The sequence below is a fragment of the Symphalangus syndactylus genome, chromosome 6 (assembly GCF_028878055.3).
Source record: "Symphalangus syndactylus isolate Jambi chromosome 6, NHGRI_mSymSyn1-v2.1_pri, whole genome shotgun sequence".
In the NCBI taxonomy this organism is placed as follows: Eukaryota; Metazoa; Chordata; class Mammalia; order Primates; family Hylobatidae; genus Symphalangus; species Symphalangus syndactylus.
In genome coordinates this window covers 16,398,000-16,413,172 of record NC_072428.2, presented here as the reverse complement: position 1 = coordinate 16,413,172, position 15,173 = coordinate 16,398,000, and the positions used below count along the sequence as shown (strand labels likewise).

At 41.5% G+C, this 15,173-nt stretch overlaps 1 protein-coding gene across 8 annotated transcripts in view; it reads right to left on the bottom strand.

Moving 5' to 3' along the window:
* LRRC4C (leucine rich repeat containing 4C) overlaps nt 1-15,173 on the bottom strand; it is a 1,375,811-nt gene that overhangs the window by 180,514 nt on the left and 1,180,124 nt on the right. For 4 of the 8 annotated variants that reach the window (XM_055281878.2, XM_055281883.2, XM_055281881.2 and 1 more), the window contains exon 1: nt 1,189-3,107. The exons of the other annotated variants lie outside the window; for them this stretch is intronic. The gene's annotated coding sequence lies outside the window, so the exon portion shown is untranslated. Of the gene's footprint in view, nt 1-1,188; nt 3,108-15,173 lie in introns of those variants that run through there. 8 annotated transcript variants of the gene reach the window in all.

The following is a 15,173-nucleotide window of genomic DNA, read 5'->3' as shown; positions in this document are numbered from 1 at the left end:
ATGCTGTTTGGCCATTAATGAAAGAGTTATAGCTTCTCTAGGCCTCAGTTTCCTTTTTTTGTTGACATGAGATCTCTGGAGAGTCTTCTGGCTCTAAAGCTATATGAGTCTATGATTCTGATAGAAGGCCCCAGAGAGGAATAGAGAAGGGTGAAGGGGGAAAGTTCTGTAAAAAAGGCCAGCTCCATGACTTTGGCAGCTATGGGGGAGGAGGGAAGGTGATCCTACAGGCGCTCAGACTTTCTAAGCATTTTTTACCTTCTGCTTTATTTTTCATATTGGCCTCTTTTTCCAAGATAAACCCGGCACATGAGAAGTATTAGTGCTCAACATACACCTCTTCTTCAGCTGCTTTTTCTAAGTTACCACAGGACACTAGATTTCTTTCTTTTTCTGAGGAGCTGTGAACTGGTGATGTTGAAAAGGTTTCTGGCAAAACCCAAGCCACCACCGCTCTACAGTCTATACACAGCCTCTCTGTAATCCAAAGAAGTCCTCAGTTAGAAGGGGGTGGAGTTGGACAGAAGTAGGTCCTCCTTGTTTCATTTTTAGCACTGGTGTGAACCCGGGTAACCTGAAGACCACATCTGGGCATATGTATGCAAGAGTGATTGTGGAAAGTACAGCCACTTCTCTCCACCAGCTTCCTTGCCCAAAAGCCCACCCTTTCTCCCTCCACCCACGCACCAGCCAGAAGCCACCCTTCATCGGCTTGGTTTATTGTCATATTTTTGTGTTAATACATTCTGTTGATCTGCAATGTCAGGTCGGATAATGAAATTTAAATTGAGTCCCTTCGATTTCCAATAACTAAACATTTGTACATCTAACTCCGGGGCTGACAAACAACTTAAATGCATTCTAGAGTGTCAGTCACACAGCACTGGCACCCATACTGCAGCAGCTTTCTTGGGGAGCTTTTTTTTTTTTTTTTTTTTTTTCCTGGTGAACATTTGCAAAGGCATCTGCCCAGGATGCAGTCAACCTGCATCCTTATAGCAAACTGGCTTATCAGAGAGCAGAGACTGATGAAGCAAATGCGTGGGCCACCCATTCCCTTATTTTCTGGCCCCCAATAGCCAGTTCTTTAACAAAAACACCAAAGGGGGAGAAAGGATAAAGAGACCAAGAACACCAAATTAACTGACATTTTCTTCACCAATAAATAAGAAAATAAGGGTCACTCACTGTATTTCAGACTGATCACAGCAACATCCAGATGGAAATCCAGGTGGTTAAGAACAAGAGAAAACGCGTGATCTTGATACCAAAAAGAATAAAAATTTTAAAAAAGGAGGTTGATGAAGAAAAATCCAACTGCAATTATCCGTCAATTTTAGTCAACATAGGCACAAATCCAACTGTGCTCTGCTGGTTTCTCTCCCCCAATCAATGCCTCATTCTGCCGCGGTCAACTTTTCTTCTCTGAAATTTCTTTGCAGATGTATTATTAATTTCCTCTCCTCTTGTGGGAAATTCAAAAAGAAAAGAAAACACCACCACACCAGTTCTTTACTTTGCTAAAAAAGCCCCAAACTTTTCATTCCAAAAATATCTCCTTGGCTCACTTTCTCCTTTACAGAGAAAAATGAACATACTTTTTTCTTTGTGAATCCTCGGTTCTCCATTTCCAATCATCCTTTTTTGGGGGGGAGGGGAACAGCTGCTTTAAGATTATTTATTTATGTCAGAACACACCAACCCCCGCGGGTCTAACCCTGGTTTATTTCATTCTTGAGTGCTCCCTGTGTGCACATATACACATTTGTGTTAAGATCCAGCGCTCACAAGAAAAAGCTTCGTTCTTCCTTCTCTCTTGCACAATCAGTTTATCCACTGCGTTCGGTTCCAGGAGAGAGCTGCGTCCCGCATCCTTCATTTTTGCAAGGCACCCAACAGCCACCACCACCAAAAGAAAAGTCTCCTTTTACATCGTCAATTCCTCTCCCCAGCCTCCCCTTCGAAGAATTTGGGGAGCAACTTCCCCCCACTCGCCATCCTTCCGGCCAGCCCCTTCGCCAAAGATCTGATTAGATTTCTCATCACAACCCAGTGCGCAATTGAATTTTTGATTTCAGCCACCCGGCCAGCCACCTTCCCCTCTCCCCTCCAAACTCCGGTTATATCCTGTCTCCTTCCCTCCACCGCCTCTGCAATTTCATAATCTCACGTTAAATGGAGTGCGGGGGGCGGGGGCGAGGGCGGGGGCGGAGGTAGTGGAGGAAAATTTCAAGGCTCCGTCGGCTGTCAAGAAGAAACCCATTCCTCCCCCCGCTACTTTTTTTTTTTTTTTTTTCTTTTTAAGGCTCGGGGTGCCTTTCCTGCCTCTGTCCCCGCCCCCACCCCCAGCACCCGGTCCAGATCCTCCAGGTGTTGCAGAACTCCGCGGTCGGGGCCGGGATCACGGGGGAGACGCGGGATGCGGTCCCTCGCCGGTGGCCCCTGCCAGCCCCCGGGTCCCCTTCTCCTCCATCAGCCGGCAGTGGCTCTGGGAGCGCCGAGGTGATGGAAGTTGAGACTGGGGCTTTTATTTCAAATGGGGAGGGCGAAGTGAGGGGACAGACAGGGTGGCAGGCAAATTAAAAAAACACACACGAAAAAAGAAAAAAAAAAGAAAAAGAAGAAAAAAAAACGGGTAAAAAAAAAAAAACTCCCTAATCGCTGGCTCTTCTCATCGTTCTCAAATGCAACTGCAGCTTTGATCTCATTTCCAGCTGCGTTGGGTACATTTTGGAGCCACAAGTTGGTTCCCGTTGGCGCAGACCTTCCCGACGCCTGCTAGTCCTCTGCGAGGAGACGCGTTCTCGGGAGCGCAGCTGCTCCGCGCCGTCCTTAGCGCCATCGCCCTGGCTCGCGGCTCCTTGCGCGGCAGAAACCCCAGTCCCCTTCCATCCACTTCGGTTTGAACTCTCTTCCTCCCCCTCCCTCTGCTCTCTCCCCTCTTTTTCTCCCAAATAAATGCTCTCCCAGCGCCGGCGGCAGCTCTGGCCAGCCCAGGCTTTCTCTCGACCAATGCCACGTCCTGACGCTTACGGTCCTAGCTTCCAAAAGCTCCTTTCGGACTGCAGTCGCCTTCCCTCCTCTGCCCCTCTTTCTTTCCCCTTTTCCTTTCCCTTTCTCTGCTTGTGATCAGTAAAATACAATTACCCAATTACCTCCCATCATCTTAGCACTGATTGGTCAATTGCATTAACACTTGAAGTCAGGGAAGAGGGGATTGGAGCTTTTGAGATGTGGCTCTGCTGCCACCTGGAGGGCAGAGCCAGAACAGCTGAGTCTAAAAGCAACCCCCACGCTGGGAGGTTCAGGCTGTGTGGAGAAGTCAGTTTTTTCAAAAAGCTTGCCTGTTTTCATCCAGAAATCCAGGAGTTTTGAGCTACAAAGAGGAAGACATTAAAATCAAATCACCACTAAGATTCAAAATTATCACCAAACACACAAAGCTGTTGCTTTCAGGTTGCAGGTTAAGAGCCTCTCCCAGTCAAGCACACTGGTCCCAAGGTGAAGATTAACACAGTACTGTTGCTTAGCCGGGCACGGTGGCTCACGCCTGTAATCCCAGCCCTTTGGGAGGCAGAGGCGGGCGGATCACGAGGTCAGGGATCGAGACCAACCTGCCCAACACTGTGAAACCCCGTCTCTACTAAAAATACAAAAATTAGCCGGGAGCGATGGCGCGCGTCTGTAATCCCAGCTACTCGGGAGACTGAGGCAGGAGAATTGCTTGAACCCGGGAGACAGAGGCTGCAGTGAGCCGAGACTGGGCCATTGCACTCCAGCCAGGGCGACAAGAGCAAGACTCCGTCTCAAATAAATAAATAAATAAATAAATAATAAAAAAAAAAATAGGCTCATCAGAAAGAATCCAGAGTACTTTAAAAGCTACTGGGGAGGGAGGCTGCGGTAGAGAAGGATAATCTCACCAGGAGGAAGCAACTGTAAAGGCGAGATAGCAGCCTTCAGCCTATGCAGTGTTGCAGTAAATTGCCCTGTTCAGTTTGTACAAGACATCCAGGACAGCTTGACAACTCAATTCCAACATCCCCTGTTCCAGGATGTGGACTTTTCCATCAACTCGTGTTAGAGAAATAGTTGGCACATTTTGAATTCACTGGGTCTCCTTAGAGGGACTGGGCCAACAAAATAATGCTATTAATATTATATTTATATTGGTTTCTTTCTCCAATGTATAATTTTCTTAAGGCCCTTTCAGTAACCTATGGGCATTCACTTTATGTCATTTACGTATGTAACCTTGAGATATGAATAAATAAAATTAGGAATGATAATTTAAACAGTACTATATTATATATATGGAATAGATTAAATAAATGTTCCTCTGTTTTGTGTACCCTAAGTAATGATCTTTGAGCTGATTTTCTTTATTTTTGAGAGAACAGAATATGTACTTGGTTTAAAAACAGTTTTAAAGAAAGTGAGTAAATCATAATGGAAGGTAGCATCAAACAGAAAGGAGAAAAGATTTATTAAGAGAACATCAGAGACATATCTAAGTTTATACAAAACTCTGTTTTTTTTTTTCCTTTTCTGTTCCCATTATAGTACACGGTATTTCCTTGCATAGAGTTAAAAAAATTTCATCTGTAATGTTCTTTGCATACTGAGAGCATGATGTAATGTGCATCTCAGATGTCAGTACATGCAAGGGAAAGACTTTTCCTTACATACGGATTGTGATTTATTGTAATTTCCCCATCTTTTTGGAGAGCTTTGATGTTATGAATTACAGGAAAATGTGAATTTCTCGAGGGTTAATGGCATTGCTTCTATTTTTAAATGAATGCTGTATTGATTGATTCAAAACACTAGTGGGCAGTTGACTTTAATTTGTGTTTCGAAGCTCTTACCCTTACATGCCAATTATAGTTTATCCACTAATAAACGATTAAAAAGTACATTCACTAGCTGCACTAGATAGCTTCAAAGGAGTCTATCCTCTGATTCTGAAGTAAGCTAGAAGCCATTTGAAATGAAAGTTTTTTTTTTAGGGATTTTGACAGCAAAGGAAGGCCAATGATTTGTTTTTTTCAGAGCCGATTATTAGCTATCTACCAGACATCTTTAATACTATCAGAATGAATTAATCTATTAGGCAAAGCAGCAGGGACAGATAAGTGCTATTTGGCCAAAAGGGAAAAAGGAACAGCTTCCCTTTCCTGTTAGCCTTCCCCTTCAGCAGCTACAGTATCTTTTTTTTTTTTTCTTTTGAGACGGAGTCTCGCTCTGTCGCCCAGGCTGGAGTGCAGTGGGGCGATCTCGGCTCACTGCAAGCTCCGCCTCCCGGGTTCACGCCATTCTCCTGCCTCAGCCTCCCGAGAAGCTGGGACTACAGGCGCCCGCCACCACGCCCGGCTAATTTTTTGTATTTTTAGTAGAGACGGGGTTTCACTGTGTTAGCCAGGAAGGTCTCGATCTCCTGACCTCGTGATCCGCCCGCCTCTGCCTCCCAAAGTGCTGGGATAAGCAGCTACAGTATCTTTACCCACATCATTGACTCATTCACACCATATGACCTTGAATTCGTCACGTGGCTTTCATTTTTAGATTTAGATTGAAGCAGTCATTATTGAGCATCCATATGGCATGGTTTTTTGTTACACTTTTCTCATATATATCACCTTATTTAGTACTCAAAACAACACCCTGAGAGATTCTGAAGATGGAAACAATGAAGCTTAAAGTCACAAACTTGGTAAATGACACAGCCAAAATTTGAACCCAGATCTACTCAATGCCAGTTCTTCCAGTTTTGCGATAACATCTAGGCTTTGGTAACACGGGGAACACCTGTATGTCAGTTATCAGCATGCAGGCTGTCATTTTCTGCCCTGAATGCCAGGCATGAATTTGTAACCCTTTCAGAGGATGGCAATACCACAGTCGTCACTGAATGACCATACTCAAAGAGAATTGGAATAAGTAGTAAACAAGCTAACTATCATGAAAGTACACATGCAAACCAAATTGTTGCTGGAAAAAAAACATAATTATAGATATTTATGCAGTAGAGGTTGCCAGGTACTATTAACAATGACAGAGTACGTGTTCAAGTAAAAATTTTTATAAAAGCTCTTTTTAGAAGAAATAATATGACACCACCACCCTTCCCATTAGCCCATCTAGTTACCAAAAGCATGGAGAGGACAAAATGCTTATTGAAATGACATGATTTGAGAGAAGAGAAGGCACAGTGCTAGCATGCTAGATTTGTTCTATGGACATGCAGATTTCTACTTTTGTTCTTTGATTTCTAGATATGAGTCATTAAACAAAACTGTTATCTTATTTCACTGTATGTTCGTGACTATAGCTTGTGTAATCTTTAGCAAACAGCAGGGGACAGCATCTTGTAATCAGAAATACAAAATAGCGAATAGAACAAATTCAGTAACTTTGTTTAAAAATAAAAAAGTGAATGTGTCTATTGTGTTTATTAATTGGATTTAACAGGCTATAGGCAACTCTATTGAAGCACAATACATAATTAAAGTTTGTGTCTTAGTGTTATAAATCTTGGAAATAAATATTCTCTTTTCACTTCCAATAGTATTACACAGGGACCAGAATATCCTCTGGGATAATCATATCAAGCTTGCCTGTATAGTAACACATAATGACATGTGAATTAATTTCGTTAAAACAACTTATTTTTTCAAAACCACTTTGAATTTAAAATTCAATACTCAGCGGGAGTTTACTAAACATGTTACATTAGATAATATTCTATAGGTATTGTATTTTGGAACTAGAAGGTATCCTAATAATCCTCTATTCTTTATTTCTTGAACTATAGATAAAAGATCCTAAAGTCCTAAATACTGATGTGCAAATTTCTGCTTTTTTTTCAGGGTCCTCCCCGACGCATGATGGCTACTCCTCCACTCAGCCCTCATCCCATATGGTCTTATTTTTTGTTCTCTCATACTTTTTAACATTTGTTTTAATAACTAGCATTTAATGAGAGCTTGCGAGTGCCAAGCATGTCTCTATGTATGTTACAGATTTCAACTCTTGTAATCCTTCCAACAATCTTATGAAGTAGGTGCCATTGATGAAATTGGAGTTGAGGTTAAATAAGGGCACCTAGCTAGGAAGGGATAGAGGCGAGATTGTAACTCAGGTTATTTCATCTCAGAGGTTGTGGTTATAACACATATTTCCTACTATTACTTATTGTGATGGATAGAAATGATTTGCTCATGTCTACGTCCCCCTGCAACCCCCAAACCATAACTGATTTCACAAGAGCATTGTCTGTATTTCTAATGCTTTGTACACCGTTGAGTGAATAAATGTCTAAGATAATGCTCTTAGGAAATGGAAAGACCTATATTTTTTGGTCTCTTACCGACTATTCTTTTCACTGTGGTGCACAAAATTCTAAAAAGATGAGATACTTATCATAATTATTAAAATAGAAAAGCTAAGAGAAGATGCCACCAAATAAGATGATTTCACCAATGAAGTATAACTTTTGAATCAGTTAGCAATGCATAATAAACCATTTGAAATCTTAATAGCTGAAAACAACGATCATTTATTATTTCTCATGACTCTAAAGGCTGGTCAGAAATGGGTTAAGTGGCTCTTTTTGATCTTGGCTGAGTTAACTGCTTGCTGATTTCTCATGACTCTAAAGGCTGGTCAGAAATGGGTTAAGTGGCTCTTTTTGATCTTGGCTGAGTTAACTGCTTGCTGATTTCTCATGACTCTAAAGGCTGGTCAGAAATGGGTTAAGTGGCTCTTTTTGATCTTGGCTGAGTTAACTGCTTGCTGATTTCTCATGACTCTAAAGGCTGGTCAGAAATGGGTTAAGTGGCTCTTTTTGATCTTGGCTGAGTTAACTGCTTGCTGATTTCTCATGACTCTAAAGGCTGGTCAGAAATGGGTTAAGTGGCTCTTTTTGATCTTGGCTGAGTTAACTGCTTGCTGATTTCTCATGACTCTAAAGGCTGGTCAGAAATGGGTTAAGTGGCTCTTTTTGATCTTGGCTGAGTTAACTGCTTGCTGATTTCTCATGACTCTAAAGGCTGGTCAGAAATGGGTTAAGTGGCTCTTTTTGATCTTGGCTGAGTTAACTGCTTGCTGATTTCTCATGACTCTAAAGGCTGGTCAGAAATGGGTTAAGTGGCTCTTTTTGATCTTGGCTGAGTTAACTGCTTGCTGATTTCTCATGACTCTAAAGGCTGGTCAGAAATGGGTTAAGTGGCTCTTTTTGATCTTGGCTGAGTTAACTGCTTGCTGATCTAGAATGGTCTCAGCTATGGTCACTGGTGCAACTGGGCTCCACCCCACACACATCTCTCTCTCTCTTCTTCTTCAGCTTGGACCAAGCATATTTCTTGGCAAAGGCAGAAATCCAAGAGAGCGAGCAGAAGATCATGAGTACCTTTTCAGGCTTCTGTGTGAACAGTATCAGCTAACTTCCCATTGGCCCAAGAAAATCACTTAGTTGAGCCCATTGTCAGGGAATAGGGCAGGTCATTCCACCTTGAAGGAGAGGTGTATTAGTCTGTTTTCACATTGCTATAAAGATATACCCAAGACAGGGTAATTTATAAAGAACATAGGTTTAATTGACTCACAGTTCCACATGGCTGGGGAGGCCTCAGGAAACTTACAATTATGGCGGAAGGGGAAGAAGCACGTCTTACATGGTGGCAGGTGACAGAAAGCTAGCAAGAGCAGGGAAAACTGCCTTACAAAATCAGCAGATCTCCTGAGAACTCATTCACTATTTTGAAAAGAGCATGGGGGGAAATGCCCCCATGATCCAGTCACCCCCCATGAGGTTCCTCCCCCAATACATGGCGTTTACAATTTGGATTACAATTCAAGATGAGATTTGGGTGGGGACGCAGAGCCAGACCATATCAGGAGGTTACTGCAAAGTTATATAAAACGAAAGCAAGTGGAGAACCAGAGTGATCATTGCAATCAACTACAACCTCTTTCCCTTATGAATAACAAAGGTCCTTAGTGATTACTGGGGTTTGCTGGAAAGAAAGTGTCCACATTAGTGACCATCTAATCAGTCACTTATTTAAACATACGCATAATGATCTCCAATTATGTGCCAAGCATTATGGAAGTCATCACTATCTCCTCTGTCATCTTTACTTTCCTGATAGCACCTGTTGATGCTGTCTCAGGAATGGCTCACAGATGTGTGCCAAAGAGAGTGTACCTATTTCTCTTTATTACTTTAGAGAGACCACTATCAGGTTCCTGTGTGGACTCTGCCACTCATCTTTCTTCTTACCCATTCTAGCTCCTCTCTAGTACCAGCTAGCTTGTGAAAAAGGAAAGTAGATGAGAGAAAAGTTTAAATGAACAAACATTAAAAGGAAAATCTGTTCCATATGTACGATGACAAGAAACCACAACATTGAACAAAACTATTTGTAATGCATAGAAAAAGATTCATAGTTTAAATACAAAAATAGTTCTTGAAATAGCTAATATGAACGGGAAAAATATTTGAATGGCCAATTAAATGAAGAACTAGTTATTTTAACATGTATTGGGACCTATATTGCTTAACACAGTGCCTGGTCCTTTGACCTCTTAATACATTTTGATTGACTAGATGAATGAACTGTCCACTTGGTTGGGGGAAGAACGTGGATAGATAGTAGCTATGCTGATTACAATCAATGGTGAGATAATATGGTCAGAAGTTTACAGAAGTGTAAAGAGCTGGGGATGGAAGACAGAGGAGACAGTAGCTACCTCAATGTGGGGCCAGACCAAGAGAATTTCACAAATAGAAACTGTATTAGGCTGTTCTTGCATTGCTATACTAAGTACTTGACACTGGGTAATTGATAAGAAAACAGGTTGAGTTGGCTCATGGTTCTGCTCTACAGGAAGCATGGTAGCATATACTTCTGGGGAGGCCTCAGGGAGCTTATACTCATGGTGGAAGGCAATGTGCAAACATGGTGGGAGCAGGAGCAAGAGAGAGAGAGAAAGGGGAGGTGCTACTGACTTTTAAATGACAAGATTTCACAAGAACTCACTAACGTGAGGAGAGTGCCAAAGGGGATGGTGCTAAACCATTCATGAGAAATCTGCCTACATGATCCAGTCATGTCCCTCCTGGCCCCACCTCCAACATTAGGGATTATAACTTGACATGAGACTCGATGGGGACACAGATCCAAACCATATCAGAAATGCTAATGTGTTCAAGCCTTCATGAATATGGATGTAGTTGATGATTGCAGAATTGCCCATTTGGCAGCCAGAGGACAAAGAACAAAATGCATTCTAAGAAAAAATAATTTGTTACCCAAAGATTAACGGAGTTAAAGCTTAACTAACTTACAAACTCAGCTATGGTTGAAGTGATCAACTATTAGATGCCATGTACAGATCCAAAGAGTCCAGCTTTTGAAATACAGTCATTCCTCTGTATCTGTGGGGAATTTATTCCAGGATCCCAGCAGACTGCAAAATCTGAGGATGCCCAATCCCTTATATAAAATAGTATAGTGTTTGCATGTAATCTGTGGACAGCCTCACATATATTTTAAATCATATCTAGATTACTTACCTAATACAATGCCTACACATCACTTCATTCTTCAGGATTCAATGTAATACCCAGCACTTGGCAAATGCAAGGTTTGCTTTTTGAAACTCTGTTTTTATTTCTTAAGAGGCAGAGTCTAGCTCTGCTGCCCAGGCTAGAATGCAGTGGTACAATCCTGGCTCACTACAGCCTGGAACTCCCGGGCTCAAGCGATTCTCTCACCTCAGACTCCAGAAGAGCTAAGACAGGTGTGAGCACTGTACCAGGCTCTCTGGAAGGTTTCTGATCTGTGATTGGTTGAATCCACAGATGAGAAACCCACAGATATGGAGGGTTACCCATCGATAATCTTCCTAGGAGGATATCAATCACTAAAGAAGCTTGGGAAGGAAGGGCACTGGCGAAGGGGAGCATGTTGACAGATAATTCTCCCTTTTTCAGACCACATGAGGCAACATGACAAATTTGAGGAGTGACTTAAAGTAATAAGAAGAAAGCTGAAAGAAACAACAACATGACAATTTGGCAACCACTTCTGAATGGCCTTCAACTCAGTTATCTTTTACACATCCTTTCTAAACGGTGACCCAATCACTTTAAAAACACAATCTCCTTTATTAAATGTTTCTAAGGGAGAAGGTATTTGTGCACAGATACCAAGTGGTGGTATTTTTGTACTGTCTAAATTAGAAATCTTTGCACTGGGAAGAAAATTGCCCATAGAGGTATCTTTAAAAGTTCACCGGGAATTAGGAGATGGTGTGAATCCAGTTGTGTAATTTGGGAAGGCAGCTGCATTTTATCCAGCTAAATCAGCACTTGATACTAAACAATTCCTAAAGAATGTCACTTTATTTTAGCATCAGCCATGCAGTGCAGATTCAAGAAATGATAGCCTTGTTTTCCCCACCGCATTACTATTGTGCTTTCAGAAGATGATGGCATAGATTTCAACACTGAGTTCTCTTCACATTGAAGATTCATTTAGCACATCTGTGGTTCCAGACCTCCAGCTGATTTAGTCACTCATGATTGAAATAATGTTAAACAACTTGCATTTTTAAATCTCCAGGTCTCTAATATACACATTTTTAAGAGACAAAAATGACTCTCTAAGGGATGCTGTAGACTTATGAAAAAATCATTTATGATATTGACACTGAAAATGGAGACACCTTTATCATCTGAATAAAATAATGCCTCGAAAAATGAAAATAAGTATGTATAAAGAAATAAAATCTTTCAAAATGGAAGGGGCTTAGGAATCCTTTGATTCACTATACATATCTTCTTAATCCATCAAAAACTGTGTTAGTTTTATAGGGGCAATAAGAGATAAAATAAATATGCTCGTGGCTAATAAAGACTGTGAGTTATGTCCCAGATTTGTGGTCTCCTTGCATGGAGTGAACACAGGGTGACTGTTACGTGAGTGAGTGTTTGACATTTTACCACAACCTTCAACTGACAATCTTGAAAAGGATTTCTAGTGAAATTTTAAGAATATTTATGGAAGTTCGCATTTTCACTAGGATAACAATTATGCCATATCGAATTTCAATTTCTTACTTTAGTTCTTATGAACGTTTCCACAATTTTTTGTTATCGTTCTTATTTATTTTAGGGGTTACATTAAGAAGGCCACAGGGATTTTTCACTGTTCATACTGTCAGTTGTGTTTCTTTTACCTCTGCGGTTAAAGAATGGCAAAATTATGATTATCAGAACAAAGTTTCTTTGAAGAGGCCCATCCTTCTTTTCTGTGTCTTTTTTTAAATTCCTTTATAATAGGCCAAGGCCTCAACCTTAAGCAGTTCCCTTCTTCAGAAGGAATGATACTAAATGAAATAATTTGTACATATGTGCTAACACTTTAGTACTATCCAATTCAATCCATTTATTTATTGAACGAGCAAATATTTATTGAATATCAATTTCAGTGGGTTCTGTATATACTATGACTTAGCAATGCTTTAGTAACTTTTCACCATTTCCCAGACACACATATATTTTTGTAAAAGATTACTGTATATTTAGAAAGGGTATATGCTTGATCCAAGAAAACAGCATGGAGTCGAGCCAAGAACAGCAAGTCTGGAATTTCACAGACCTCAGTCTGAATCTGACAAACATTCATTGTTTGTGCTTTAGGAGAACTGCAAATGCTTTAAGGCTGGAACTTAAGGGAAATGTGTGGCAGGGAAAAAGATAAAATGCCAAGAAATGAACCTCCATATAACAGCCACATCAAGAATTATTGTTTTTTTTCTTTTCGGGGAGTTTTTTGGAAAGGTAAAGGAACATCACTGAGGGCTATTAAGAAGTGACATGATAAGTTTGGGGTCTACAAAAGTTATCCCAGAGGCAGTATGCAGATGAATCAGAGAAGAACAACTGGAAACCAGAGAGAAATTGGGAAACTTGGAGGTTACGAGGATCTAAACAAAGGCAGAAGATCTGGAGTTGGAGAGAGAAAGGTGAGTATACATCGTCTGGGAAGTGAGGAGCGCCTCTGCCCGGCCGCCCCGTCTGGGAAGTGAGGAGCGTCTCTGCCCGGCCGCCCATTGTCTGGGATGTGAGGAACGCCTCTGCCCGGCCGCCCCCTCTGGGAAGTGAGGAGCCCCTCTGCCCGGCCGCCCCGTCTGGGATGTGGGGAGTGCCTCTGCCCGGCCACCCCGTCTGGGATGTGGGGAGTGCCTCTGCCCAGCCACCCCATCTGAGAGGTCTACCACGGAGGCCAGAAGCAATGTGGGGGCTGGGCGTGGTGGCTCACGCCTGTAGTCCCAGCACTCTGGGAGGCCGAGGCGGGTTGATCGCTTGGGGCTAGGAGTTCAAGACCAGCCTGGCCAACGTGGCGAAACATATGAAAAATACAACAGACAAACCAACCAACCAACCCAGCGACAACAAAACAGGTCTATCCTGGAGTCATACTCTAATTTTTTCTATTTTCCTCCCTTTCTGATCCTTTATCCCACTTTCTTTTTCTTCCTCTTCCTTCTCCTTCTTCTTTGTCAAATAGAGGATTGAGTTATTATCATTGATCCATACAAAGTCCCTCTCTCATTTATTTTCTTTAATTCCTACTCCCCATTTCTATTCCCCGTCTTCCCATGTGCAACCTTCCTAATATGTTTGATATGCATCTTTTTGTTTGTATGTATTTTTAGAAAATGTTTGTTGTTTTGTGTGCAAAAAAAATTAATAAAAAAATACAGGAAGCTAAAAAAAAAAGAAAGGTGGGTATAAGAAACGTCAAGTGTTAGAATCTACAAAGTTTTATTAATTTGCATATTTGTGTGTGTGAGTGAGTGTGAGTGTGTGCATGTGTGATATTCTATTTGGAGGCCATGCATAACTCTCAATCAATATAACGAAGTACTCCCTCAAAATAATGGTCTATGAACATGGGATGGACTTCCTTATAAGGTGATGATTTTCCTGCCACTGCAGTAGCCCAGTCATAGGCTGCACGTTGTGGTTTTTTAAGGCAAGCTTAGATTAGATTAGCAGTTCCTAAACATTGTCCCTGCTTGAATTTCCACTAGAGCTAAACGAGAAGAGTAAGGGCATTATAGTGGGATTGTCCTATTAATTACTTGAATTTACAGCAAAAATCTTCAATTTGTGATTGATTCTTATAATTTTACAATTAAAACATTTTTTTCTTTTATTTAGTTTTGTTTTAAAATGCAAATATCTGACAAAAGAAAAGTTGAAAGCATCATACTGAGCCACTTGTATGTTCACTTTAAGGACATAAAAAGTGTTAAAGTCAGGCCGGGCCCGGTGGCACACGCCTGTAATCCCAGCACTTTGGGAGGCCGAGGTGGGCGGATCAAGAAGTCAGGAGATCGAGACCACGGTGAAACCCTGTATCTACTAAAAAATACAAAAAATTAGCTGGGCGTGGTGGCGGGCGACTGTAGTCCCAGCTACTCCGGAGGCTGAGGCAGGAGAATGGCGTGAACCCGGGAGGCGGAGCTTGCAGTGAGCCGAGATAGCGCCACTGCACTCCAGCCTGGCCGACAGAGCGAGACTCTTGTCTCCAAAAAAAAAAAAAAAAGTGTTAAAGTCTGGGCATCAGTAGACTGGTGGCCTATGGGCTTTTAGATTTCACGCTTTTATTAGAATATTTCTGCCTGATAAGTGCTTTCAGGTAGATAAACAGAGCAATGTGATTGAATATTATTCAGCCTTTCATAAAACAATTGTCTTAAACCATAATTGCAGGAAATGCTCCCAAAAGTTTCCAAGTGCAGCCTTTTCAAAAGCCAAATTCTAAAACGAAATTGATGACATCTTACAAACACTTGCTCAAACGTTCCTTTTGCAGTAAAATACAACATTGGAAAAATGTTAGGAGCCAAATTGCCAACATCATTCACCAAAGTCAACTATTTCAGAAGCTCCCTCAATAGAGACCTACAGACCTGTATCAAGTCATTGTCCACGTGTGATTTGGGGATATTGAGGGGCCTAGAAGACCTAACTCTTTTTCCTTAAGGTGCTGCTGACAAGTAATGCAATTAAATTGCATTTGCACTTGCTCTTGCTCTGTGCTCGGTACCATTCTATGAGTGGACTACGTGCCATGAACAGGAAAGTAAGGTCT